Consider the following 27,020-nt stretch of genomic DNA (forward strand, 5'->3'; position numbering starts at 1 on the left):
GAGGAGGAGGCTGGAAATTGGAGTATAGGGTCTATAAAGTGGTGGGGCCAAGAAATGGTTAGAAACAGAGCTGGATGTGGGTCCCTCCCTGTGTCCAAAGTGACGCTATTTCTTATCAACGTGGCACCCAATTATTGCATGTCTCCAACTGAAGGCCAGCGTTGCCCTGGCGGTGCCCGAGATCTCATCATCCCATTTTTGCAATCTGCAATAAGTCCAAAATGGGTCCTATTCCTTCCCATTGGGGACTTTGCAAAAGGCAAAATGGGGCGGTTCCTACATTTTTCCCCAAAATAAAGGGAAAAAAAAGAAAAAGAAAAAGGTGCTTTTAATTAACAAAATACATACAAGGGAAAGAAGAAAAGAACGAATGGTCACTGGGGCACAGCACACCACAAAATGTATTTGATCACGGGAGTGGAAGCATGAACTACTGTTGTCAAATTCCGGTTGGATAGAGGCGATCAGGTAAAAACCAAGTAACCATATTAAAGGGCACGAATTCATCTTGAATTCTTGATCCATGATGAAATAAATAACTAGTAGTAAAATTTATGTGCATCCTTTCATCTCTCACAAACCTGATGTTGGCTGTAGCTTTTCGGAGCAATAACAGCCCCAGAATGGGGGATGGGCATGGGTTAGTCCCCTCAATGTCAATAATTCAAATCCTTGTGATATATAAGAATGAATTGTGGTTAAAGGGGATTTGAATTTCAAGTGCATTGATGGGGGTCTTTTGGAAACGTGAAATATTGTGTAGTTTTTTTAAAATTTTTGGTATAACTGAGAACAGCATGTGTTTAAATATATTTAATAAAATTTCCTCATTTTGGTACATTTAAAGTTTTAATTTGTGGAGACATCTGAATATTTTTGAAATATGAAATTATTTTGCAACCGTTTTTGCATCAAATACAACTCATATAAACTTACTGAAATATAGACATATTATAGACATACTGAAATAATATTATAGACATATTTAATTCAAGTGTGGCTTCTATTGTGCAATTAGCATAAAGACATATTAACACGTCGTGCAATTAACACGTTACTATAACTGACTGTTTGAGAATATTCCTTTGTCCGAAACAAATTATGTTTACTCTTGGACGACTTTTAGCAGATATCTGTGGGGGCCTTTTGAGAATGATAAAATTGTAAAAATATTGATAAAATAAAGTGTACAAGTATGTGATGTAATTAGAATATATTATTATTAAATTTTTCATATTTGATGACTATTCCTTCCTCGAACGTACTATTATTGTTTGTTCAATTGAAAATTTTCTTTAAGCAAGAGGGACACGAAACACCCGTGTGAGCACTCCCCTAGCTGTGCAAAGAAAAAGGTGTTAAGCAAGAGGGAGAAAAACGTTGACTTCTTGAGGAAACTAACCCATACATTAGATCACGAGGTTTCTTGATTCATGAAAAGACGAAACCCAGCCAACAATAGCCCAACCTGATGATAACCACTTTCTACCCTGAAATAAAAGCTGCCCAATATTCCACAGCAAGACTAGAAATTAATATGTACCAATATTGAATGTTAAAAATTTTTATAGTCTTTAACCACCGGGGATATGTTCCGGCAAATAGGTCTGATAATTTCAGCATATTTTTTTCCATCATTATATGAGCATCAAACATGACACGGCAGTCACTTCTATTTGATTCACTACAGGATCATATCTATTAGTCGTACTCTTTGAGTCCATGTTGGCCTTTGCTTTTAACAGTCTCTATCAATGTATTGTGCCAGAATGAGCAAAGTTGCGTATGAGTGCTTTCTTTTCTTAGTTAGAATTATGCATCAAAAAGTGATAAAAGCTACTTTTTTTTCCTTTCTTTTGCTTGATTAAAGTTGCTACCGGATACGATCCAACAAAAACAAATACTTGTAAAAGTTACCACTCAATGCCTTCTCAGATTGAAAATAAAGAACTGACACTAGCGGCGTGATTAGTCTTCCATTTTACTGGCAGAGTGCTCTCTCAATTATGCATTGACTTTCTTGTATGTGTCGTGATACACAATGATAATTTCCGAGTTTGTATCAAAGCAAGAATATTCACAATGAGACAATTGAAATATCTTTTGAACGAAGAAGATACCCTTAACATGGCAAAACTGGTTGTAGTCTGGATTCCATGTACTCCTAGGGGTTGTCAAACGTTCACAGCAGGCTATAATTGGTCACCTATTGCCGTCAACCCAAGCTATTGCAACCACCAATGATTTGATTAGGATATTTGTGAGAATATGTACATGGAGTTAATTTAGCTTAATCGTTGTTTTTCTTTAATTTTTATAGCAAAGGAGGAGTAAGATTTAAAAAGTGTAAGGGGAAGGAAAATTTGAACCCAAAATCTTTAATTCTTAGAGTTTTAATCTTGATTACTAGACTAAGGTCTTGTTTGATAATCCAATTCAGCACTTAAATTTAATAGATTCAAATTTGAGGATGTTTAGACGCGCTTTATAACGAAAAATTGAACTTTTGAATTAATTAAGTGGCACTGAATTTTTTAGACAAAATTTGTTCTAAAAAATAAGTGATAAGTTATTCACTTATCACTTAATGTGATACATGTACACTCAAAATGCATCACATTTAGTACTTAACAATTCAACAACAGAATAAATTCAGATTTCAGATACCAATTTCAGTTTTATCAAACGTACCCTAAATCCTTCTCGACTAGCTTAATCATTATTAAGATGCTCTAAGCACTTGTTTAAATGTGTATGTGCTCGCTTGCACTCCACAAGGAATTAACTATTGTCATACAAGAAACTATTGCTTGTGGCATATAGGGAGCTGCGACTTCAGCGCAACATTATCCAGATTTTAATTAGAAAAAAGAAACCATTATACTTTTCAAATTTGTTACGGAGAAAGAGGCGGAATTCTCAATTATTGAGGGCAGTAATGCATTATATTTTCCAACGTCTAATCTGTACCTAAAAGTGTTACCAGCGGATGGACACGGGATCTTTGCTTCTTTCTTGATACATTAATCCCATCTGATCAATCATGCCAACTTGGATTTGCTTCATATACATGGATACATATGTATGTTGGTACTCACGAAATCACTCAGATTTAGGTATAATCGAAAATAATAGACTAATGATATCAAAGCTATTTATATAAATATGTAGAAATTTTTCATACTTAACCAGATTTAAGGCTTAATTTTGGGCTATAATTTCTGTGATATGAGGTTCCGTTGACATCTTTACAATAATAAAACCTGTGTATCTTTTTCAAATTTACCCTTATTTCTATTATTCATTAACTCTTACTTCTATTATCCATTAATCTTTTATCTCTATTATCAACTGACACACAGACCTACTGAAGCAAAATTATCTCCCTCCCATTCTCACGTAACGGTTCTTTTACTTCCAATTGTACATATTTTCGGTACAATACACTTGCACTATTTTTGTGACTCTTTCAATTAAAAATAATTTTTGACAAATTGCACACGCATAGAATCGAATGGTGTCTCAATAGCTAGTTTCCTACATACGGGGAAGAATTTGTAAGACTGCTGCTAGGTGAAACTATGGTAGTGGTTGGAAGGTCATCATCACATTGGTCTGAAATTAAGTTAGGACTTTGAGTGGATAAATGTTAAAAGGCCTTCATTTTCATGCCCGGTTTTGGTCGGTGACAATCCCTATCAAGAAAATGACCTCAAGCAGCCGAAGACACGGCTCCAGCAATAAAGACGAACAACTACACCAAAGCAAACAAACGTTCGAGGAAAATTTGTAGGACCAAGAAATCAACTCAAGGACTAAGGTTGTTAACCCAATTTCCTTGCATTATTTGCAATTTTCAATCATGCACATCTTGTGGGGGTCAAGCACTACTAGTGGATCTCGGACACCAAAGAATTAGTAGTTCATTATTTTGTGCTTGCTTTTTTTTATTTTTATTTTTATGGTAGTTTTGAGTTTGAATTTCGATTCGATTAGACTTAAAGATGAAAAGGAAAACCTTTTTAAGCTCTCGGTTGCCATTCTAAGCTGGACCTAGCTTGGTTGCCAGTTTTTCTATCACTTCCAAGCAAAGCAAGGGCAAGAAGGCGAGGTTGGGAATCGCAGAGAAGCTCACGAACCAATCAATGCTCTTTGTGAACTTACATGTAGTTTAGATTGAACTAGGAGGAGAACACCGCGCCATGCGCGGTGAAAATTTTCATGTTTGCCCAGTTATGCATGGTACATAATTAAATTTCTAGTTTGCCCAATTATTTAGGATTTTTCCAATTATACAAAATACATAATTGTTGCAAATTATATTAAGCTAAATCATAAACATTGTATGCATCCGTTCAAAATTAGATAAAGCTGTATCGTATTTATCCATTCAAAAGTTTCTAAAACAATTAGCAAAAGTAATTTCCGCTAAAACTGTAACTATGAAGTGCATCCATGTTAGCAGACTTGAGGAAATGGACTCTCATTTAAAAACAAAACGAAAAGTATAATTGTAAGTTACAGGACTTGCTGGATTTCTTTCTCCACCAGATTTTACCATTAGAAAGCAGTATCAGCACAACATTCTTAATGTTCCAAAAGGTATAAATTATAAAAATACAAAAAGGCTATGAAATGCCCACGTTTGGTTCTCCATAGAATTGGAATTGAAACCTCAATTTCAATTCTTGTGTTGGGGTATTATTTTTCCTATAGAATTAGAATTGAATTGCAATTCTAAATACATCGAATTCCGTAGTTTCAATTCTTTGGCTGGACCAAAGAATTCCAATTCCAATTCCACGCTTGAACTCTTAAATCGGGTCAATACGCGGGTCTTTTACAGGTAAAATCTCAAAAATTGGTCAACTATAAAATTGATGGAAAAAACTCAAACGTCTCTCTTCTCTTCCCATTATCGATCGCCATATCTAATGCTCTGTTGGAGCATTCCTGCTGCCGCCTCCTCCACTTGTGCTGGCCACTGCATAACACAGGTTGAAATTATGGGGTTTTAATTAGTTTCTGTCAGCCTTCCCCTTCTCTTTTAGTGAATGAATTGAGAATTGATTCGACGAGTGAAGAATGAAATTTCATTACCAATTTGGCAAAATTCATTGATCATTACTTTTGTATTCCATTGTTGCTCTGATTGTCCACTGTCACTTGATTGATTATTTTCCCTTGAACTTTGATGAAAATTGGAGAGCTCATACTGTAAAAGTTGAAAGGATTAATCATGATATGAAAAGGGAACCTTTTTGTTAGTGTTTTCTTGTTGAATTTTTGGTGTTGTTTTGTCTTTAGACAAGTAAATTGTTGAATGAAATTCTGGTTGATTTGTATTTGATTGGAATTTTGTGATCCCTTTTGTTTCTTATGGTGGATGGTGTGTAATATGAAGAACATACCTAGATATTGATGAATAAAAGGTTGAGCCTGGCAAAATTTTAAGTGAACAGCCTCTGCAACGACTAATTTTCTCATCAGAGAATTCATCGTCTTTGAGTTTGCTCAATATCAAGGGATGCTCATGACTGAAATGTTGGATCTGCTCCATTAATTCTCTCTTGTGTGTGTGTTGTGTGAGATTGAGGAGAGAAAATGAGGGAATGCTGAATTTAATTCTCTGAGCCTTAGAGCTTAATTATCAACTTTCCTGGTCAATGGCTGCTGAAATGTATATTAAGAAAAAAAGGTGAAAAATGCTTTACTTAAAGATCAACATAGCTTAAACCTTTTAGACTGCATATTCTTTGCTCTTAGTAGTAGCTAACAAATTGGAACTCACTTTCTTACCGAGGAAGTAGTCTTCATATTCACAAAAGTTTTAACACATCCTAATAAAGCATAAACAGTTTGTGTGAAAAAAAATGAAGGTTCGTTTCAGTAACACTATCTTCCTGCAATCATAAGAAAATGAAAAATCAATTTTGCTTTTATCGTATATGATAGAATTCATCTCTTTAAAACTTGTATTATATTAACAAAATCTATTTCACCAATACGCATAAATTTGTTGGCTGTTGGCTGTTATGATCAAGTATATAACGTCTCCAGTTCACACTCCAAGGCTGTTGGCTGTTATGACCAAGTGTCAGATTAAAAAATCTTCTTAAAACCAGTTCTACTCTTCTTAACTTAGTATCTAGAATCATAGAAGGAATCACAAATTTACTTTGACAGAGCGAATTTTTAGTTCTATACTGCAGTGGCTGTTGAAAAACTTGCTGTTAGGGCCTGAAAAATCTTTTATGTATCAGCTCAAGGCTGCTAAATTCTCGTCAATGGACATGGAATGTGATGAATGTTTGTTTTGGACTATTTAATGTTGTCATAAATTCTCACACACTCTCTCTTAGCGTATATTTAAATGTGTTTGATTGTTCCTAATATGTTACAGGAAGGCTTGTTTAACTTTGCCTTGCATTTAAGTGAAGTCGGTGCATTCTTCTTGATAGCAAAGTTGTGGGCTGATATGAAGTTGGGTATGCTTAAAGGCTGAAGATCGTCACTTCAGTCTTCCTTGTATCTGTGGTTTTATAAAGGTATTTATTTTCAAGCACTTAGAATGCTGTGAATAGGTTTTTGATGTGAAAATTATAGCTCTATCTCTGGCTTTCATGTTTCAACTCTTGAGCCTGGTAATAACGGTTCAATTTTGACACTAACTAGAACAGTTGTCCTGCAGTTCTTTGGTGTATGTTTCTGTATATAATCAATTGTTACGCATATTTTAAAGCTTATGTGGTGTAACAGTTGGGCCTTCCCTGCAATTCATTGCTAGTTAGGAAATTGTAAATAGCTATCTTTATCTCACACACACACACACACTTATATAGAGGAGTTTTAAGGGGAAGATAATTAATCTTTTGTTCTGTAACTCACAGAATTGAGTGTAATAGTTTCCCAAGCTTGTTTTTCAAGGCAAAATGGGCAGTACCAAATCGAAACACTAACCTAATCATAGCAATGAATCACAGAAGCTAATAATTATGTTTACCAACAACTTGCACAAACTAATGAATTACAAAATTGTAGCTAATTCCTAAGCGATCTCTAAAGTATTAAAGGTGTATAAGCCAATATATTTGTTTCTGTCAATAGTTGTATTCACAAGCTGTAAATGTAATATTTCGGGAAAGGCAAAAATATTATTGCAGATTATTATGTCAGAGGTTTCATTAGCTATCATTTTAGCTTCAATTGACTATGTAGAATTTAACACACTCACTTTTTAAAATTTGGTCTTTTGACTTACCTTTTCTTATTGTTGTCGTGATTTTGAATTGCAGAATTTGGATATTGACATGGATAAGGAAGGAGACGAGCAAAAAACTAAAAAGAGAAAAGTGGTAGTTGCAAATTATATGGTAACAGTAGCCACATTAGTAGCCTTTCTTGGACTTTAAAGTAGCACGTGAAATATATCTAAGGCGTCTTTACTATGGAAACAATAGAGTTTGTGTAGAGCAACTTAGACTCAATAAACATTGTTTTACTGTTTTATGTACAAATTTAAGAGAGCATTGTGGGTTGAGGGATACTAGAAATATTACTGTTGAAGAAGCAGTTGCAATGTTTCTCTATGTTCTTGCTCATAACTTTAAGAATCGCACTGTCAATTTTAATTTCATAAGATCAGGTGAGACAGTTAGTCGATACTTTAATATAGTTCTATGTGCTATCATAAAATTGGGGAGACACTATCTTATCCAGCCTGAAACGGAAATGGAAGGTTACGAACATGAAAAGTGGGAATGGTTTCAGGTAATCAATATTTTTTGATATTTGTTAATGAAGATAATATCTATAAGATTCATCAACTTATGATATTTTGTTTATAATACAGGATTGTCTTGGAGCGTTAGACAGTACTTATGTTAAGGTACATGTTCTTCTTAGAGATCAAGGAAGATATAGGAATAGGAAGAATGAGATAGCAACAAATGTTTTAGGTGTATGCTCCCGTGACATGAGATTTACATATGTATTGCCTGGATAGGAAGATTTTACAGCAGATAGTAGAGTTCTACGGGATGCATTAGTTAGATCAGATCCATTAATTGTTCCCAAGGGTATGTGACAATTAGATATCAAGTGTTTTTTTTCTTTTAACTATAAATGAGTAATAATTTGTTGTCTAACATTACAGGCAAGTACTTTCTTGTTGATGCGGGTTATGCAAATAGCTCCGGTTTCTTAGCTCCATATAGGGGAGTTAGATATCATCTTAGTGAGTGGTCTGCTAGTGGGAGCAAGCCTCAAAATTTTAAAGAGTTATTCAACCTTCGACATTCAATTGCTCGAAATGTGATTGAAAGGACATTTGGTTTGTTCAAGAAGCGGTGGGCCATTTTGAGAGATGCATCTTTTTTTGATGTTAAGACTCATGTCATGATAATTAATGTATGTGCCATCCTTCATAATCTTATTCGAGTAGAACAACCAAATGACCCTTACTTGGATGAAGTTGATGCTGAGATGCGAAGAGTACAACATGAGGTTGATGATGAAGATGAAATGGAAGATGAAGATGAGGAAAATGGAATGGAAGATGATGGTCCAAATAATGATGGTGGTGTAAATGCTATTAACGAGAATCGAATTCGAACAGTACAACCAACTAGCGAGTGGACACAATTTAGGAATGCTTTAGCACGAGCAATGTTTATTGACTATCAAATTAGACAAGGCCATCATGGAAGTTGAAATTTGATAGGAATTTATTCGAACTTAATTTAATATTAGAATGGCCATTTATTGAAAAATAGTAGCAATGTATAACTGTGCTTTTCTTTCTCTTTTTTTTTTTGGCTAAAAATACTTTGTTTGCGTATTCATCTATTGGAATTTCTTGTAAGATACAAAACTCAAATATTTATAATAGGTACAAGTTATGACTTTCCTCCCAATTCATATCATAGAGTAGGCTTTTGATTTTCTAAAATTTAAAGTTCTTAACTTTAAAAAAGTATCAAGGTTTTAACTCGATAAATATTAACTACTTTTTAAGTTAGAATATACAATTATTTTTTATTTAATATAATTTAATTTAAAATAAAAGAATTTTTTTATTTTTGCAAAAAAAGAACTAATTTTTTTTCTTTTAAAGCTTTATTAACAATTCGTTAAATGCAAGAAAAAATAAATTATTAAAGGCACTAATTGGTTTTTTCCTTAAAGCTTTAGTAACAATTAGCTAAATGTTAAAAAATTATTATATAGTAAAAAAAAGAAATTTTTTATGTAAGGAAATATTAATTGGAAACAATTCTAATTTTTAATGAATTCTTCTCCCATCCAAACAAAGAATTTGAAATTTCAAATGAATTATGTATCAATTCTATGCATTTCCCAAACAAAAGAATTGAAATGACTTGAAATTTCAATTCATAGAATTCTAATTCTATAGAATTTCAATTCTAATTCAATTCTAATTCTGTAGAACCAAACGTACCCTTATTCTCTCAACTACTAACACCCATGAAGGCTCCTTTTTTTAATGTAAATAGTAAGAGATACAAGACTCAAACACAATCGGGAGTGAAAAACTGCATATGCTTCCAGTCTGTGATAAGATAACAAGTCGTTATCTCAAGTTTAAAACCTTATTGACATAACAAATGAGATATGATAAAGCAAATGAAATAGATATATAATGGAAATATTTTGGGCACATGATAACAACAAAGAAAGGTATTAATACCTTTCAAAATGGCATTTGAGGCCAAAATATCACTTTAATTTATCACTTTAATCTTGTTTACCTGCAACAGTTGAAACTTATTCAAAACTATTTTTGAATCTTGGAATTAAAATCACCAAAAGCCGAAAGAAGTTCGATTTCTTTGGAATTCATAAAAGGTAGAGACATCAAGAAATGAATATAGGAACTTGTAGAATAGAAGACTTGCAAATATTATTTTTTGAACTAATTTTGACTATTTAAATAACATAAAGTAAGAACTCAGCAAGGAGGCTTCATATTCCTGTTTCATCAAATATAATAAAAGCATCTCTACACTTAAAGTCACCAAGCAGATACACAACTATTTATTTGGTTGAGTTAGACTAAGTATAAAAATTGTATATCTCAGTTTAAAGGTTTGAAACTGCACACTTGTCAAATGGATTTAAACGAAATTTTGCATTCCTACTTGTGCTCCCAAAAAAAGGACAAGATAACAATCAGCCAATATTTTGCACCTTTTTGTCATTACTTATGGGTTGTATATAAGTTCTTACTTGAATTCGAGAAAAGAAGAAAGCAAAAAAAACTTTGTATAATACATACTGTATAAAAAAAGAAAATGACAACTTCTTTAGTGCTACAATTTAAATATGTTTCACCTTTTTGAAAAAGACATTTTTTAAACCATTTCAGCTATTTAATTAGTTAAACCACTTCGTAAATTGTCAAGTCCTTGTGCTCCAATGAAACAGCAAAAGTGGCACGCCACTTAGGTTCCCAATTTATATTAAATCTACCATAGAAATTTTTGTGCTTATTTTAGTAGCCAAATTTTTAAAGTCAATGATTAAGAAACTTAATTACATAGCACACCAAACATCTTACTAAAGCAAGCAGCACATTGTGGGCATAATCAAACTTTTTAATACAAAACTACGAAAACAAGAAGCCAAGAATTTAATTTCACTTACTTGAGCTATAAAATGCTATTCAAAAGTGTGAAATAGTTGGCTACCTCTCTCTCATAGTAGACCGCCTATGCATAAACCGTTGCACCTTTGCACCTTTATCTTGGGCACAATTTTCTTCTATTTTGAAAAGCAAAAAAGAAATTTAGAACCCAGTTTTTACCATAGCCATGATGCACAGGTATTCAAAGATTCAAAAGTCAAAAGAATTAGCTTTCTGGATGATGCTCTCTGTGTCTTGCTTAGGAACCTTATAAACGCTTCAATCAAACAAATTAAATTGTAGTAAGAAGTACAGTTACTAACATGCATATCTTAAGTCAACCATTTTCTTCTTTGTCAGGAAGAAATTACCATATTTCTATGTGCTTTGGTAGCCATCTAGCATGAGGAAAAAATGATCAAAAGGGTTAAAATAAAAAAAGATGTCCCATGATAGCTTAAACAAATAAAAGCTAGAACAAGAACAAAACCAAGAAAATGATTTGAGAAATCACCAAACAACAGAATCATGATGGGAACAAAAGGAGCATCAAAAAGAGTTGAGAAAGAGTATTCATTGCCAAGATATCATCAATATACATTATATTTAGTCACACTTACACAAACTCAATAAGATTCCAACATTAGTACAATATGTCTTGTTTTACAACTAAACACTTACCAAGGGACAAAATGCAAAGATAATCTGGCCGCAACCAATTGTTTTTTATTTTGTATTGCTAGCAAAACAGTCAGATATTCCCCTATACATGAAGTTTCACTTAGAGGTTAATCTTTTCATTCCTACAATCCATTGACTATGATTGGAAAAAATAAGAGACGATGCTAATGGCGGTTGCTATGATTGGAAGATGTCGGGCACTATATCTCGGTGAGCATTGACTAAATTTCTTCTTTGGCTTTCTCCTTTGGAAAATAGATTGAAAGTACAATTATTAATCTTTCCACAGCGTCTAATTAAGAACTTCATAGTTGGTACTTGTTCCAAGCGTAAAATTTGCGAGCATGATAAAGCACAGGGTAATATCTTCACAAATAACTTAAATTTACAGAAATCCATTTTTTCAAATAAATAATGCATAATATCAAATATATATTTAAAGACAATAAAATTTGAAATCACGAGATATTTATACGTTTTAGTATGAGGAACCAATACGACCCCACACACCTCTGGCTATGATACACGTTATCTCCTTAAGCACATCATTGTCAAATGTTCAAGATCTAACCTCAACAGAGCATCCATGAGTATTACTGCCTCAAGACTTGCTTTCAAAATCAAAGATGGTGCCTAGGATACATCATATCAGAAAAAACCAGTTTAGGCCACATCAGACGAGCATTAGTACCACTCTATGATTTTATGAAATCTAAATTGGAATCAAGATTCTATAAGAAGCAAGCCATGAAGAAGGAAAACTCCTATTGAATGGAGAACTTCGAACACTTACTGTCTGACCAATTTCTAACATCAAGCAAGCAATACCAGCAATCACTTTCTCGTCTCCCGTATTAAGAGTTGGAAGAAAAAGCATTTCCTTTAGAAATCCAATTCTGCTTAACAAAGCTTGTGGCAAACCCTATGCAATAAAGGACAGGAAATTAGGATATAATACAGAAGTTCTGATTCAGGAAACTTGATTGTTTATACTCCCCAGAAAAGCTCCTAAATAAGCATGAAGAATAACTGCAGTGGAATCAAAACAGTATAGCTAAAGAATTGCAAGAACAACTCTCCCTTGTTTTGTCAGTAAGGTTGCTATGTTCCCCAATATAATAATCTCCCATGGCAAAATAAACTGATAATATTTCGTACACATGATCTTAGTTTAAATGCTGCATTTTCTAGAATCATGTAACAGCTATTATATCAGTACATATTTTTGACTTTTTTCTTTCAGCTTCACTAAAAAAAGCTTTAATCATCTTCTGACGTCTCCCTTAGTGGTGTTGGCAAGAAGGTAGCAAGAAGAAATATGTTAGTCTTCTCGTGAATTTAGACAACATGGATGGATTTGTTTTGCGTACAACATTCATATAGTGCACAATGGCACTTGAAGAATTAAAAAGGAGATTCCGCACAGGAATAAGATTGTTCAGCAGTTTTGCTCTCCAATTCTGCATCTAACACTACTTCTGAAATGGAGTTGTTTGATGCATCTGATGCTCAAGGCTAAGCTATTCAAATAGCCCAATGAACTTTATGAAATTAAGAATCTCAAACCTGATAGTACCTTTAAATGGAAGCAATACCATCTACTCAACATCTATGATCTTTTACTGGAAACAATTATTTTGATTAGTAAAGATTTCTTTATGACGATAGACACTTGGAGCTGTATAACCACAGTTAATTCTTGAAATAACATGCCATCTAGTTCATGCAAAAATCTGCTTTTTGCATCACCAGAACTTATTTATCACAAAATAGAAATAATAAGTCAAGACTGCAAAGAATTAATATTTTCAACCAATATAAGAGGAAAGAACAAAATTCATAAAATATACTAAAAAATCATATTGAGAAAGTCAAACCGGTAATAGAAGATCAAGAAACAGCAATAAAGAAATGACAAACATAAAAACCTTACGTTTTGGACAGAGCATAAAAAATGCTCCGAGCTTCAGCTGTAACAGCAATCCTAAATCTTTCAGCCTCCAACTCAGCTTGCCTGAAAAATGCCACTTATAAAATCAACCATAATAATCACAAAATAGTCCAAAACCAGAACTTGTTCAGTAATTAAAAAAAATAATTCGAAATACGTAATGGCAGAGTCTTCTCTGGCTTGAAGATTATTAAGATCAATAAAAACATTTCTTGAGACCAAGAGGGTCTTCACCTTGACCCAAAAAAGTAAACTTCTTGATGTAATTGGCTTTCAATAGCCTAATATTCCTGTTTGGCCCTGGCCCTGAATTTATTCCTTCTTGTATTTTTCAAATCCAAAGTTAAAGAATTTCAAAACCCACAAGAAAAATTACCAATTCATAATAAATACTATAAATGCATGCGAAAATACTGAAAAGAAAAAATGAAACTTTTTAAGGGAAAATCTTGATAAAACAGGAGGAGAAGGATATTAAGAACAAGTGTGTTGGATGAGCGGTCAAAGGTCAAGACTTGGCCTTGAAATTCTTCTCCAAGAGGGGTCTTGATGGAGAGTATGCATCCTACTGTGAAATCTTTGTTAATGTTATGAGCTTCCATGGATTTAGGCTTATCTTCTTTTCGGCTTGTATTTCAGCTGATTTGAGGTTTTGTAATGAAGCACCAGTTTCTGAAGAGGAGAGACAGAAGAGAGGAAAAAAAAATGAGGGAGCGAATGTACGGAAGCTCAAAAGATAAGAGTAAACCCATCGCCCAAAAGAAAAATCGTGTGGTGTGGAAAAAGGAAAGGAAAAACAAAAGGAAAAGAAAATGAATGACAAAGAAGATTGACCACAATCGGTGCTCTACAAAGGTACAACCAATCCCCCCAGCTCACTTACTCTCTGACAACAGAGGAAGAAGCAAGAAACAAAGAGGAATAGAAGAGATAAAATGGTAATATCAACGGGGCTAGGAGCCCAACGACCACATTACCAAATCACTGCTTCACCGCTTTAGCAGCAACCACAGGGGGAAAATAGTTTTGGTAAAAATTGTACGAAATAGCAAGAAAGAAGGAGAAACAGGGAAATGAACCAGTCTCATCAGTAGAATCAGGTTGATCCCGGGAAAGAAGACAAGAAATCATGGAGAAGTTGACAGTAGAAGATAGAACAGAGCTTCGGTGGCAAGATCAAGAAAGAAGAAGCGTAATTTCTGCCAAAGCCACATTACCAACAACATGCTTCATGATGACAGCCATTACAAATAGCCTCTCCCTGCTAACAACATGCTAAATAGCCTCCCTGCTAAATTTGTAATATTTCACCTGCAAGTTCTTCTCTCCCTGCCAAATAGCCTCTCCCTGACAACCATTAAAGTTTGGCAGGGAGAGAAGAACTTTAAAACAAAGAGCCTCTCTAAGAAGAAGGGAGAGCTTCGAAGATGAAGAAAACCATCTTGGTTATTGTTGCTCTCAGGTGGAAGATGAAAAAAGAGAGAGAGAGTTGTTCTAAGAGTTTGAGAAAGTGACGGTCGATGAACAAAGAGGGAAAAAGGGGACTTTTGATGCATCGAGCCCAACCCCTGTCAAATCCCACCAAAAAAAGCTGTTACGGAGAGAGGAAGTCTACCCACCACATGTTTATTCAGAAAAGAATTCACGCGTGGGAACGGACGACCATCAATTGAAAATTCGCACAGGCGGACGACCACCAATCAACCAATAGCAGCGCACCACATCAGCAATCACAACCCAATTGAGAACAATGACATTCCCCAATAGACTAGATATGTTAATAATGTTCCTAAGTACTCCCTCCCTTTTTTTATAACTGACGTTTAAGGTTTTGCACACCAATTAAGAAAAATTTTTCATTGCTTAAATCTGTACACTACTTTCTTTTTGTACCCTCATTAATTATCCAATTCACCCATATTTTCTCTCATTAGAGTACTAAATGGTGCTGTTTTACTAGACCAAAAGCAATGCAAACTAACTTCCACCAAACTAGAGTAGTAATTAAGAACCCTTTATTGGAAAAGAGAGATAAAATGGTAAAATTGTGAAAAAATAATTAATATTGTATGGGGATAATAAAACGACAGATAAAAGTACATTAGAGCAAATTTCTTAAACGTCAGTTATACAAAAAGGGAGGGAGTATTTGACAGTACAAAAGATGAGTGAATTTAACATAGGTTTCATCCTCAAATACCTCCCTCTAATGTTATTTTAGTAGTAAATTACCCTCTGTGTTCGCGAATTACACAAAATATCCACTCTAAATTATGAAAAGATAGCGATGCCCTTATGCACTTTTTTTTTTGACAATTTTAACCTTTTAACACACAAAAAAAAACTAAATTTCTATATCAAATTTAACATTTTGGCTCCAAAATGATGTACTACCTTTTCATTTACAGAAAAACTGTTATATCAACAGAGGTAAAGTTTCACGAATGATTAAGTTAAATGTGAAAAATAGCTTATAGTTTTTTGGGTTAAAAAAATAAAGCATCTAGTTTTAATCTTAACAAAAAATTGTCTATTTCTTCCTCATACTCAAAACTCAAGAAAAAGCATGAAAATTCATTGAAAAAAAATAAAACTCAAAATTTACAAAATATTAAAATTTTAACTGGAAAATGTTTCTTTTAGTTTTTCCTTCTCTTTCCTTCTTTTTTTCCCTTTACGTCTCCAAAAAAAAAAAGAACTATAAGCTGTTTTTGGCATCTAACTGTATCGTTCATAAGGTTCTATCCCTGTTAATACAAAAATTCTTCGTAAAAAATGAACATAATTTTGGAGCCAAAGGGTTGAATTTGATATGAATTTCGTTTTTGGTTGCCAAAAGGTCAAAACTATCAAAAGAATAAGTGTTTAAAGTCATGAATATCTTTTCATAATTTAGAGGGGACAATTTATAAGCTCAAAATGAATTGCAATAAAGTGGCAAACCTAAATGAACGGGTTCTGCAAGCCTCATTTGTTTTTCATCATCATATAGAGAATCAATTTTATGACCTATTATTGGTTAAATTAATTTGAAGAAAAAAGTGCTAGTAACTTTTTCAAATAGAACATTTGGAAATTTTAGCTCTTCAATGGAATTTTGCTCTAGTTTTGCTCTTATTAACAATAACAACAGCTCTTCTCCGGCCAAACAAAATATAATTAGAACGAAAATGGGCCTAATGGCCCCCATTACATACTCTCGCTAAAACAAGTGGTCATGGGCCTTCCCCTCGAAAAAGAATAAACAGCAGAAAGACAGGACATGGCCCCATTCTCCGCTAACAAACTGCAGAGGAAAAAAGCAACAGAAAATTTGTCCCACCACAGGTCCGCAGGAGAAAGTGTCACTAGGCCCAGTTGGGCAAGGCCATCTGATCCCCTCTAAGGAGCTGGTAATTCTCTGTTAACTGAGTTGGTCAGATATGAAGGCCTTAATAATTTGAGTTTTAAGGGCCCAAATAGTTCAACTTAGACACATAAGAGTTAAACGCTTGATATACAGAGGTTACGTAGAGCCTTGAGGAGTTGAATATTAGTATCGATAATGTAAACTAATTAGTAATCTAAGCGTGATTTGTTTTTAATTAGTTTTAAAAAGACTCTAAATCTTGTAGTGGAAAAAAGCAAAGTGGATGGCAGAGTACTTTGAACTCTACAAGTTAGGTGATTCTAATGACTCTTGTGTGCAATTACACCACTATAGAGAAATTCCCATCTAATTCCAAATTGGGCAGAATACTTTGGTTCGCTGATGATTTACTCCCTTGCGTGAACAATAACTCTTCTTGGACACTTCTAATACGTATCTCAAATACAAGTTCAACTTCCTCCATCTTAAGAAAAAATATACTGCAGAGAAAGGGAAAATACTGCCATAGAATTTTCAGTAAGCACTTACATCATATCTTAGACTACGGCGTTGAAAAGTTAAATCCTTATTCTTTTACATTACTGTCATAGAATTTTCAGTAAGCACTTACACTAACCCTTTCACTCTTGTACTTAAAAAAGGCTTAGTTAAGCATCATAATTGTAGATTCCTCCAAATAAATTTGGTGCGTAATTTTTCTTTCTGTGCATACAATGGTAGGCACAAATTAACTTATATTTATAATAATATAAATTGTAGATTCCTCCAGTTGCTAATAAACATGTTCCAACGCAACAGGATCGATTATTTCCGTGTGTACTGTATTCCCTTTTCATACTCAGCAGTCAATACAATAGAGAGAAGAAGATAAATAGTGTGCCATCATCATTCTCCTCTCAAGTCTCAAAAGGCAGGCAATCTCAGCTGACCATCTTCTGGCTCTCTTCGTAAGCTTTCAGGTGACAAAACTTCATGCATTGTCAGTTCTTTCATGGGTTTTGGTTACTATTTTTGTCAGTTTTGTTTGCTGATTGTTTTTGTCTGGTGTAAGGACACCGATATCCCTTTGTGGTGAAAGTGTCTTAAGAAAGCGATTTCGTGTTTTATGCGATGGATGTGTCTGTTTCCTTGAATATTTTAGAATCCCAATACTTCCATGACAATGGTTTTTATTTAATATAAAAATTGTCAGAAAAAAACACTGAAGTTATCAAGTTACCGTCTGCAGTAGAGCAGCCATAACAATGGCGGATATGAACGGCTCTCCAACGCCTGCCAGGCTCGAGGTTTGTTCTCTTAATCTACTTCTTCTTCGTCGGCATTTTTTTTAACAGGCATTGAGATTTTATTATGTTTTCTCAGAGTGCCAATTTTCTTGAAATTTGGCTTTAATTTCAGGGGAAGTTGACTGCAATTGTGGTGTGTTGGGTTCTTGGATTGGGAACCCTTGTTGCTTGGAATACTATGCTGACCGTTGGAGACTATTATTATGCATTATTCCCGGTAAGTAGTATCTCCGGCATTGTTTTTTTTTCGAATCATTCTATATAAATTCGTGGTTTGATTATGAGATGAATTCATGGTTTCTTCCTTGAGCAAATTGATATATGTTTCTGCAATTTCTCGGCCTTTTAATTTTCAAAGCTGGCCTTGCCTTTCAGAGGACTGTGTTTATGGGTAGATCAGATCGAACTTTCTTAATGAACCATTGAGCCCTAAAAGTTGCAGAGACCTTTCAACTTCTCCAAGGAACACATGAATACAAAAATGGCCACTATTATCATGAAACTTTCCCGTGTTTATTTTCTATGACTGATTCTCCCGTGAACGGAAAAATGGCCACTGGAGGCTGAAAATTACTACTGCTATCTGATTTTCTTATTTTACTATTCTTTTCCCTTATTTTCAGCGGTATCATCCTGCAAGGGTACTTACCCTTGTTTATGAACCATTTGCCCTTGGAACGATTGCAATACTTGCATATAAAGAAGCTAAGATTGATACAAGGAAGCGTAACTTGGCCGGGTTTACTCTTTTCTTCCTGAGCACATTCGCCCTCCTTATTGTAAGTTTGCCATTTTGCAAAAATTGCAGTTCTTATTTCACGTTTCTTTTTCTCAGCTATTTCTCTTTAATCCTGGCTTTAAATGTTTTCACTTTTGGCAGCTAAGATTAGCCACCTCAGGAAAAGAGGAATCGGAAATTACATTGGTATATGCATCATTGTTGCTGTTTTTGGCACAGCAGATGCCCATATTGAAGGTGGAATGGTTGGAGATCTCTCCCTCATGTGTCCCGAGTTCATCCAAGTAAAAGATTGCTGCATACCAAGTTCCTTCTACCTTTCTACTAAACATGTTCATGAAGTTAACTATCATTCGTTGTTCTTGGAATTACCTTGCAGTCATTCTTTGCTGGTCTAGCTGCCTCAGGGGCTTTAACATCCGCATTAAGAATGATGACAAAAGCAGCCTTTGATAAAACAAATCAGGGTCTCCGCAAAGGCGTCAGTATGTTCTCTTCTTTCCAACTACATAGATTTAGAAAATGTTGTCATGTGTTTTTGTATTTTTGACCTCCTTACTTTTTCCACTATCTGGATTTAGACCTCCCTTTCTCGGATTTGGGAGGGTGGGAGGGAGGGAGGGGACTGAGAATACAGGGATATATGTTCACATTAAGTTGGTCCAAATGGGATAATTCATGCAAATTCCAGTGATAGATAATACCCAGATATGGTCACATTAACTTATCGAACACAGGATGATTCGTTTAAGTATCAATATAGATGGAGACTATGTGGATTTGGCAGTCTCTCTGCAGAGTTGGTCCTAGCATAATTAGGTACAGCATCACAGGCCAAATCAGATTCCAAAGCTCTGCTGTTCCTATAATTGAAAAGACACTGCACAACTGTTGGCCTTCTGAAGTTGTAAATGATCAGCTTTAGTTAGCCTAGTTTTTCGAGTCTCTGATTATGCTTATTTTTATGAAACCTGCATACTAATCATTAGTCCCTGTTTGTACACAAGAACTTCAATTTGATCAAGATCTGTTGGACAATTCTTCAAATTTCTAAGATATATATCAGTGTGTGTGTATTTGATGTTTCTAATATTCTGGCTTTAATGCTTGTGCAGTTCTCTTTCCGATATACGTCACATTCCACACAAGAAAACTTCAATATCCTTACGTATACACAAGAAGCACTTTTTGTGTTTCTACAGTGGGGCCACTTTCAAGTGCAAGTCTGCTTGCATGGGTTGTACTTTCGGCTGCTGCTCCTTGCTTTAAACTCTTGTACATTCATTGAAACGGGCATTGAACAGCCGCGAATTTGGATTGTTTTTTGTCCTGATGCTCGTGGGGTTCGCTTTTAGATGGATTGTACTTTCAAGTGCATTGGGTCTGCTTCAACATGTTGTACTTCCGAGTTGGTGCTGTTTGTACTTTCCACTAGCTTTCTTTGCTTAAAACTTTTGGACGTTGGAGTGCACATCCATGATCCACCTTTGCTTGAAACTTTACGTCATGGATTGTGTTCTCTGCTAATCTGCTGAAAATACAAGATACATCTTTATTAGCAAGGATGTATACTTTTTCTATATTTTGATTTCTTATAATATTATATATATATATATATATATATCTAGATGAATACGCTATAAGAAGTACTGGTTATACAGATTTTTTTTTTCAAACAAAAAATATTTTGTCTACAGTTCTTTTCTTTATTTTTTCGCCTCCATATATATTGTTATTATTTGTAAATACAATAAAAATTCTTAAAAAGTAGTCTAAAAGATAATCTAAAAATTAGTTTAAATTTTTTAATATGTTGTAGAAACTATTCTATTCTTAAATACTTTCTAAAAATATCCTACCAAAATTTCTTAAAAACACTTTCAAAAATAGCTAATTCAAACGGAATCCATATGTATGTCTATCTGTGTATCAATAAGTACATAGATAATTGCAATTATAGATAACTCTGACTTTTATAATATTCTAAAAACTCTTCTATATTATTTTTTTATATACAATAAAAATCCCTAAAAAATATTCTAAAAGGTAATCTAAAAATTAGTTTAAATTTTTTTAAAATTTTAAAAAATCTTTCAAAATATATTCTACAAACTCTTCTATTCTTAAATACTTTCTAAAAATATCTCAACAAAATTTCTCAAAAACACCCCTAAAAATAACTAATTCAAACAGGATTTATATGTATGTTTATCTGTGTATCAATGAGTATACATAGATATATAAGTACATAGATAAGTGTGATTATAGATAAGTCTTACTTTTATATATGTTAGGATATATATAGGTGAATATGCTACAAGAAGTACCGGTTATGCAGACTTTTTTTCAAACAAAAGATATTTTGTCTACAATTCTTCTCTATACTTTTTCGGCTCCATATATATCATTATTATTTGTATATACAATAAAAATTCTTAAAAAATAGTCTAAAAGATAATCTAAAAATTAGTATAAATTTTTTAACATTTTAAAACATATTTCAAAATAGGTTGTACAAACTCTTCTATTCTTAAATATTTTCTAAAAATATCCTACAAAAATTTTTTTAAAACACTTTCTAAAATAGCTAATTCAAACGGGATCCATATGTATGTCTATCTGTGTATCAATAACTACAAAGGTAATTGCGATTATAGATAAGTTTGACTTTTACAATGTTCTAAAAACTCTTCTATATTATTTTTTGTATATATAATAAAAATCCTAAAAAATATTCTAAAAGATAATCTAAAAATTAGTTTAAATTTTTAAAAAATATTCCAAAACATATTCTATAAACTCTTCTATTCTTAAATACTTTCTAAAAATATCTCAACAAAATTTCTCAAAAACACCCTAAAAATAACTAATTCAGACAGGATTTATGTGTATGTTTATTTGTGTATCAATAAGTACATAGATATAAGTACATAGATAAGTGTGATTATAGATAAGTCTTACTTTTATATATGTTAGGATATATAAACATGTGTGTATCAACAAGTACAGGTTATTACACATACATAGATAATTGTGATCTCAATATCAATATCAATAGATATGCATCATCTAAACTCAAATACTTTTTCAAATTTATGCTGCACACTCTGCTATCTAGCTGCTTAATATATACGTTGTGTATCTGAAAAAGGACACATGGGACTTTTTATTACAAACTGATGCTCAACTTTAGCTAGCTATCGGCCACTGCATTTTCTTGTTTACCAAATTCTCTTCCAAGTTGCTTCTGTTCTAGATTGGTCTTTATTTACTTATAAGACATATACATGGTCTTCATGCAACCTCTCTTATATGCTTTGCCCCCCAGATTGGATGAAAATCTTCTTACCAAATTTTCCGAATTAAACACCTAAGACGCCAGATGCTCCAATGTTACTTGTTCCATAATTTTTTCTTTAGTATCTTCTGATACCATTATGATGTTTCATCCTACTCATTTCCTTATTGATCAAAAAATCTGTGTTTACTGACTTTAGATCTTTTCTTCAGCTTAGCACAAGTCTGCTTCATAACTCTGTGCCTTGACTACCGATGAAGGTATTCTTGCACTATATGAGACCCCGAAATTTTACTTGTCTTTATAGTTCTTATTTGAACTTACTTGCCTTAGATTCTTGGTTGTTTTAATGGTTGAATTTGAGCCATAGGAGTAAATTTTGTTAAGAAAAGTTTCATAATCTGAAGTTGTTAGAAAATCTAGAAATTTTCGCAGGAGGCTCTGCGCAGCTTTGAGAAATTGCCTATAACTTCGTATAGGAAAGTCAGAATTGAGTTCCGTTTGTCGCATTTGAAACTAGACTCATAGGGCTTCCTACAATGTAAAATTTAGAGTTTGATTCAATCTCCATAAATTCTAGGAAATTAGCAAAGTTGACTGAAAATTCTGCCATGCACAAGTAAACATAGGAATGTTGTAGTAGCTTATGGCTCAATTTGGACCAACTTATGAATTGAATCTCTTTGAGGTGTTTTCTAAAGATTATTAGTATTTAAAGTCTAGTTTTTAACAGGCCAAGTTGTATGAATTTTTGATAGTTATAACTCAAGTTATGATTTTTCTAAAATAATGGCATAAGTTAGGGTTTTTTGTACATACTAGGGTTTTTGGTGTGTTTTGGTGCATTTTGATAGTGCAATCACTTGGTGAGGTATGTGTGCTAAATTTGGTGAATAAGAATGAGTATTAGATAAGAAAAAATGTGTGATTAGAAGTGTTAATAATAAGTGAGTGAATCATAAGTGAAAACTCTAGTACGCGTGAGTTAAGAAAAATCAGCTTGAACCGACGTGCACCGTTTGCTATCGATTGAGTGCACCACTTGAACACTACTTTATTACCTTAATTTTCTTACTTTTATTTCAGCTAATCACCCCTAAAATATCCTCCAAACCAGCCGAAAATTTTGACTAAGGAAAAGGAAAGAAAACAAAAAAAATGAGATGGAATCTTATGGTGACACTTGTTGGAAACCTAGAGGTTTTGACCAAGTAAATTTTCCTTCCTTCTTATCTTTCTTCTTGGCTGATTTTTCTTCATTTCTTGCTGGTATTGGTCGTGAGTTTAGGAGAAAAAATAGAGGAAGAAAGCTTGCAACTTCAACCCTTGAATCAAGCTTGTTTGAGTGAAATCAATAAAACCAAACCGATTAAACTTACTTCTTGGTGATTGGAAGACTTGAGGTGCTGAAAATTTGGGAAAAAAATGGTTTGTTTCTCACTTACAAGGGGCTTTGGGAAGGTATAATGCTTGAACTTGCTTTACTTTTGTTAATTTTGCTAAAGTTGGGGATAGAAGTTCTTAATATTGGATTTTGATGGTTGAATTCCCAGTTGTGATGGTATAGTGGAATGTTTAGCTAGGGTTTGCAATTTTCAGCCTTGATTATCTTTGTTTAACTCATAATTTATGGTATTGAGCTAGGAAATGAATGTGGTGAAGTGTTTGGATATGAATTTCTAGAGTAAAAGTTCAATTTCAGCAATTATAGTGATTCTGCCTTGTTTTTTGAGCCGAACTGATCTGCATATTCATCCATGATAAAGGCCAAATTAGGTTTGGATCAAAACATGAAAGTTGTAGGAAATTGAGTGAACTAGTTCCTTGTAAATTTTCAGCTCAATCGGAGCACTGTAACATATGAAATGACTAAAATACCCCTAACTGCCCAAATGCCTGTTTAACGGACAGCTTTCTATTTTCTCTGAGATTTCACATTTTGACCTTGAAAATGCAGGAACTGGGTGTCGATGTTTTCATAGGAAATGTAGGTCTCTGTCTTAGCTTCGAAACTCCATAAAATTTACCCCAATCTGATAAGCGTAGCTTTAGTTGTGACCAAAATGGTGGAAGATGTCAAACCTGCTACTTAGACATTCTTCTTTAATACTAGTTTCCAACTTTGATTTTGATAGTTGCATTGCTAGAATTGCCTTGTATTGGGATGACATTCAGCCTAGTGAAGGGCTATTGTGTTAAGATTGTTTATGTGTGAATTTGGATTGAGTTGAGGAAAATAATGAAGTCATAAATGGCTGAAAATAGCTAAATACAAAAGGGCATGCTGCCCAAATTTCTATTACTTGCCCTTATGAATATTAGTAAGATGTAAGATTTGATTTTTAAGGTTAGTTGGATCTTAAATTACATTTGTTCACTTTAATTTGGGATTGGTTATTCTTAGGGTTTGTCGATGATCAAGGGTATAATCCAGAAGGAAACTTTTGACGTTATTTTGACTTAGACTGGTGAGTATTCTTTGTATGTTGTACTTCTAATGCCTATGTAGATTGTTGTGAATATTTGCTTGAATGTTAAATGTTTTCAATGATTGTTAAATGAATTTTCAATAGGCGAGTGTATACTTTATCGCACTCGACCTAAGTTAACGTGAAATTTTCAATGATTAAATGATTGAATGCTATTTGTGCATGAATGTAAGCCTCTCGGCTGAACTAGGCTCTTACCCTTCGTTGCCAGCCTACTCGAGCCAGAAGCGGATTCGGTCGGGCGGTAATGAATGAATGTTAATAAACTGGAGGAATTTTCACTTGCAAATGTTTTCTAATGTCGAAGGGATAAGGAAAATGATTGGCGAATGAATGAATGATTGACTTGAATGAATGGCTCCAAGTGAGCACGTATCCTTTCAATGATTGAGTGTTTATTTCTTGAATGATTGGATATTACTGTGCAAAATATGCAACTTGTTAAATGTAACGTTTCCTTGATTTTTATACCTGATTACTTGTTTGGGAAGCTCGCTGGGGTTTTAACTTATTCCACGCCATTTGTTTTCCTTACAGGGGATATGAGCGAGGTGTGGGACTGGTACATGCTAGTATAATCTAGTTTTTTTGAAATTTTGCGATTGTACTAGCACTAGTCGCTCAATTAGGGTTGAATGTATTGAAAACTTAAATCTTTCGATATATTTGGGATTGGATGGATGTTTGAGATTGAAATGAATGTATCTGTATGTTCCAAACTTGGGAACTATTATTTCCTTTATTCTTGAGGTTACACCCTATTTTCTTGACGTGAGTGAGTGAGTCCTGGCGAGAGTTAGGCAAGCGGTCCACCGAACCCTGGAGTACGCCCTACGGGGAGATGGGGTCGTCACATACTAGCTCCTTTAACACACTTTTTAGTTTATTCAAAGTGCATCTGAACGACTTTTGTTGTTTTTGCTTTGGTATGGTTTACTTATTTCATGCCACGAACTCTGCTCTCTTCCCTGCATGCTTATATCGACAATAAAAATATGTTCCATTACCCTACAAACATTATGAATTCCTCTGAGTTATATCCACAAAACGATCATCTCAAAATCCGTGAGAAAAAAATTGAGCGAAATAAAAAAAGAGAGAGAAATTTGCTGCTCTTTCTGTCAAACAAAAGGAAGCTCATCGAAGAAAAAATAGAGAAGCGTATCACAGAAGAAAGATAACGAAACTGTTGTCAAAGACGCTCGATCCACAATCTGTACAGCCTAGCAAACAGCCGAACATCAAACCATTCCTCAGAGCAGCCACTTGCAACAACCATGATGATGGTACGTATATACTCCAGAATTTCTGGTTCCTTGCTGATTTATACTCCACTTGAGAGCATTTCTCCAACCATCAATTATATTCTTAATTTATGTCTTCCTTATTACTTAGCAAAGCTTACAAACCTGTTTACTTTATACTTTCTGTAACTATAAATTTGAAACAATGCAAGTATTTATTACTATACACAGGAGTACTGATGCCACAGTTAACTGATCAGTATCTCCATCACACAGGTATGTATCTTGAGCTTCACCCAGTTTTTTTTCCCATATTATTACATTCATATTCACTTTTCATCTCCTAAACATTCCATTTCTATTGTTTTACTCATATTGACGTTTAAATCCCAAAACATTGTAGTTCTAGAATATCAGAGAAGTATACTTCCTGGAATATCTGATACAAATGTCAGTACAACTCCTTTTTCTAAGCTTCAGTTACTTGGCTCCAAATATCAGAGTAACAGAGGTAAACTTGAACAAAATATCCCTCTCTACCATTACCCAAGCACTTTTGAATACAGCACTTCCATCTGCGCAATTTCAATATACCAATTAATTTTGCACATTTTCTAATTTTTTTTGCTTCCTCTTTGCTTTACAAATGCACCATCCTGCTTCCTGTGGACTTAACTTTGGAAATACCCTGCTTCTCTTCCGCACCATACACATACAAATTGTTATCCACATTTATAAGGTCTATCAATTGATTTTAGAGATCATGTTCCACATTCAAAAGTTCTATCAATTGACGCTGGCAGCCAATGCAATCATGGTAAACACCTAATTCTTCTTCATATCCAAAACTACCATAATAACATATTTCTTGTTGCCTAATATAATCAACTATTTACTTCTTTCTATGCCACAGATAATCAATTTTGTGTATCCCACACTGGATCAAACCTAAAGAGTAGTGTCTCCTGCTTCTCTACTTATGAAAAAGGTCTCCATTTCTATCATCTTCATGTAAATATAATTGCTTTTATGACAATTGTTATTTCAGCTATATAACTGATGTGAAACCCCGATCTAGACAACCAAAACACCATGGCTTAGGCAGCGGAAATTTGACCCAACTAATCCCTAAAAGTCACGAACAATTTTGATATTATCTCAACCCGTAACTACTCGAATTAACGAACCAAATTGGAGGTAGTAGAACGCCACAATCAAGGAGATACTCGATTGATAAGTTCGGGTGAATAATTTGAGAAGATTCTCAAGTATTCAAAGGCAACTCTCTTGCCAAAGAGAAAGTGAAAACTCACTAAT

At 33.8% G+C, this 27,020-nt stretch overlaps 3 long non-coding RNA genes and 1 other non-coding gene across 19 annotated transcripts; 3 read left to right on the forward strand and 1 right to left on the reverse strand.

The window, feature by feature from the left end:
• Window positions 1-4,535: 4,535 nt before the first annotated feature.
• LOC113725905 (uncharacterized) lies at window positions 4,536-14,863 on the reverse strand. 16 transcript variants are annotated; one of them, XR_011838946.1, is made up of 9 exons: window positions 14,495-14,863; window positions 13,260-13,949; window positions 12,120-12,248; window positions 11,898-11,959; window positions 10,710-10,782; window positions 9,710-9,770; window positions 5,412-5,673; window positions 5,101-5,215; window positions 4,536-4,984 (listed from the first exon to the last, which is right to left on the reverse strand). It is a non-coding gene; the product is annotated as an uncharacterized lncRNA (long non-coding RNA). The 16 variants fall into 16 exon arrangements; XR_011838945.1 differs by lacking the exon at window positions 5,412-5,673; XR_003457426.2 differs by lacking the exons at window positions 4,536-4,984; window positions 5,101-5,215; window positions 5,412-5,673 and adding an exon at window positions 9,303-9,571 and having other exon boundaries at window positions 13,260-13,340; window positions 13,512-13,949.
• LOC113720950 (uncharacterized) lies at window positions 4,865-8,915 on the forward strand. Its single transcript, XR_011838951.1, has 5 exons — window positions 4,865-4,997; window positions 6,404-6,548; window positions 7,296-7,770; window positions 7,853-8,078; window positions 8,156-8,915. It is a non-coding gene; the product is annotated as an uncharacterized lncRNA (long non-coding RNA).
• Window positions 14,864-18,923: 4,060 nt separating the features above from the next.
• LOC113725901 (uncharacterized) lies at window positions 18,924-20,254 on the forward strand. Its single transcript, XR_011838952.1, has 3 exons — window positions 18,924-18,956; window positions 19,052-19,157; window positions 19,788-20,254. It is a non-coding gene; the product is annotated as an uncharacterized protein (transcript).
• Window positions 20,255-23,074: 2,820 nt separating this feature from the next.
• On the forward strand, window positions 23,075-25,178 carry LOC140035825 (uncharacterized). The gene is made up of 3 exons (XR_011839739.1): window positions 23,075-23,431; window positions 24,375-24,438; window positions 24,997-25,178. It is a non-coding gene; the product is annotated as an uncharacterized lncRNA (long non-coding RNA).
• The last annotated feature ends 1,842 nt before the right edge of the window (window positions 25,179-27,020 follow it).

The sequence above is a fragment of the Coffea arabica genome, chromosome 2c (genome assembly GCF_036785885.1).
Source record: "Coffea arabica cultivar ET-39 chromosome 2c, Coffea Arabica ET-39 HiFi, whole genome shotgun sequence".
In the NCBI taxonomy this organism is placed as follows: domain Eukaryota; kingdom Viridiplantae; phylum Streptophyta; class Magnoliopsida; order Gentianales; family Rubiaceae; genus Coffea; species Coffea arabica.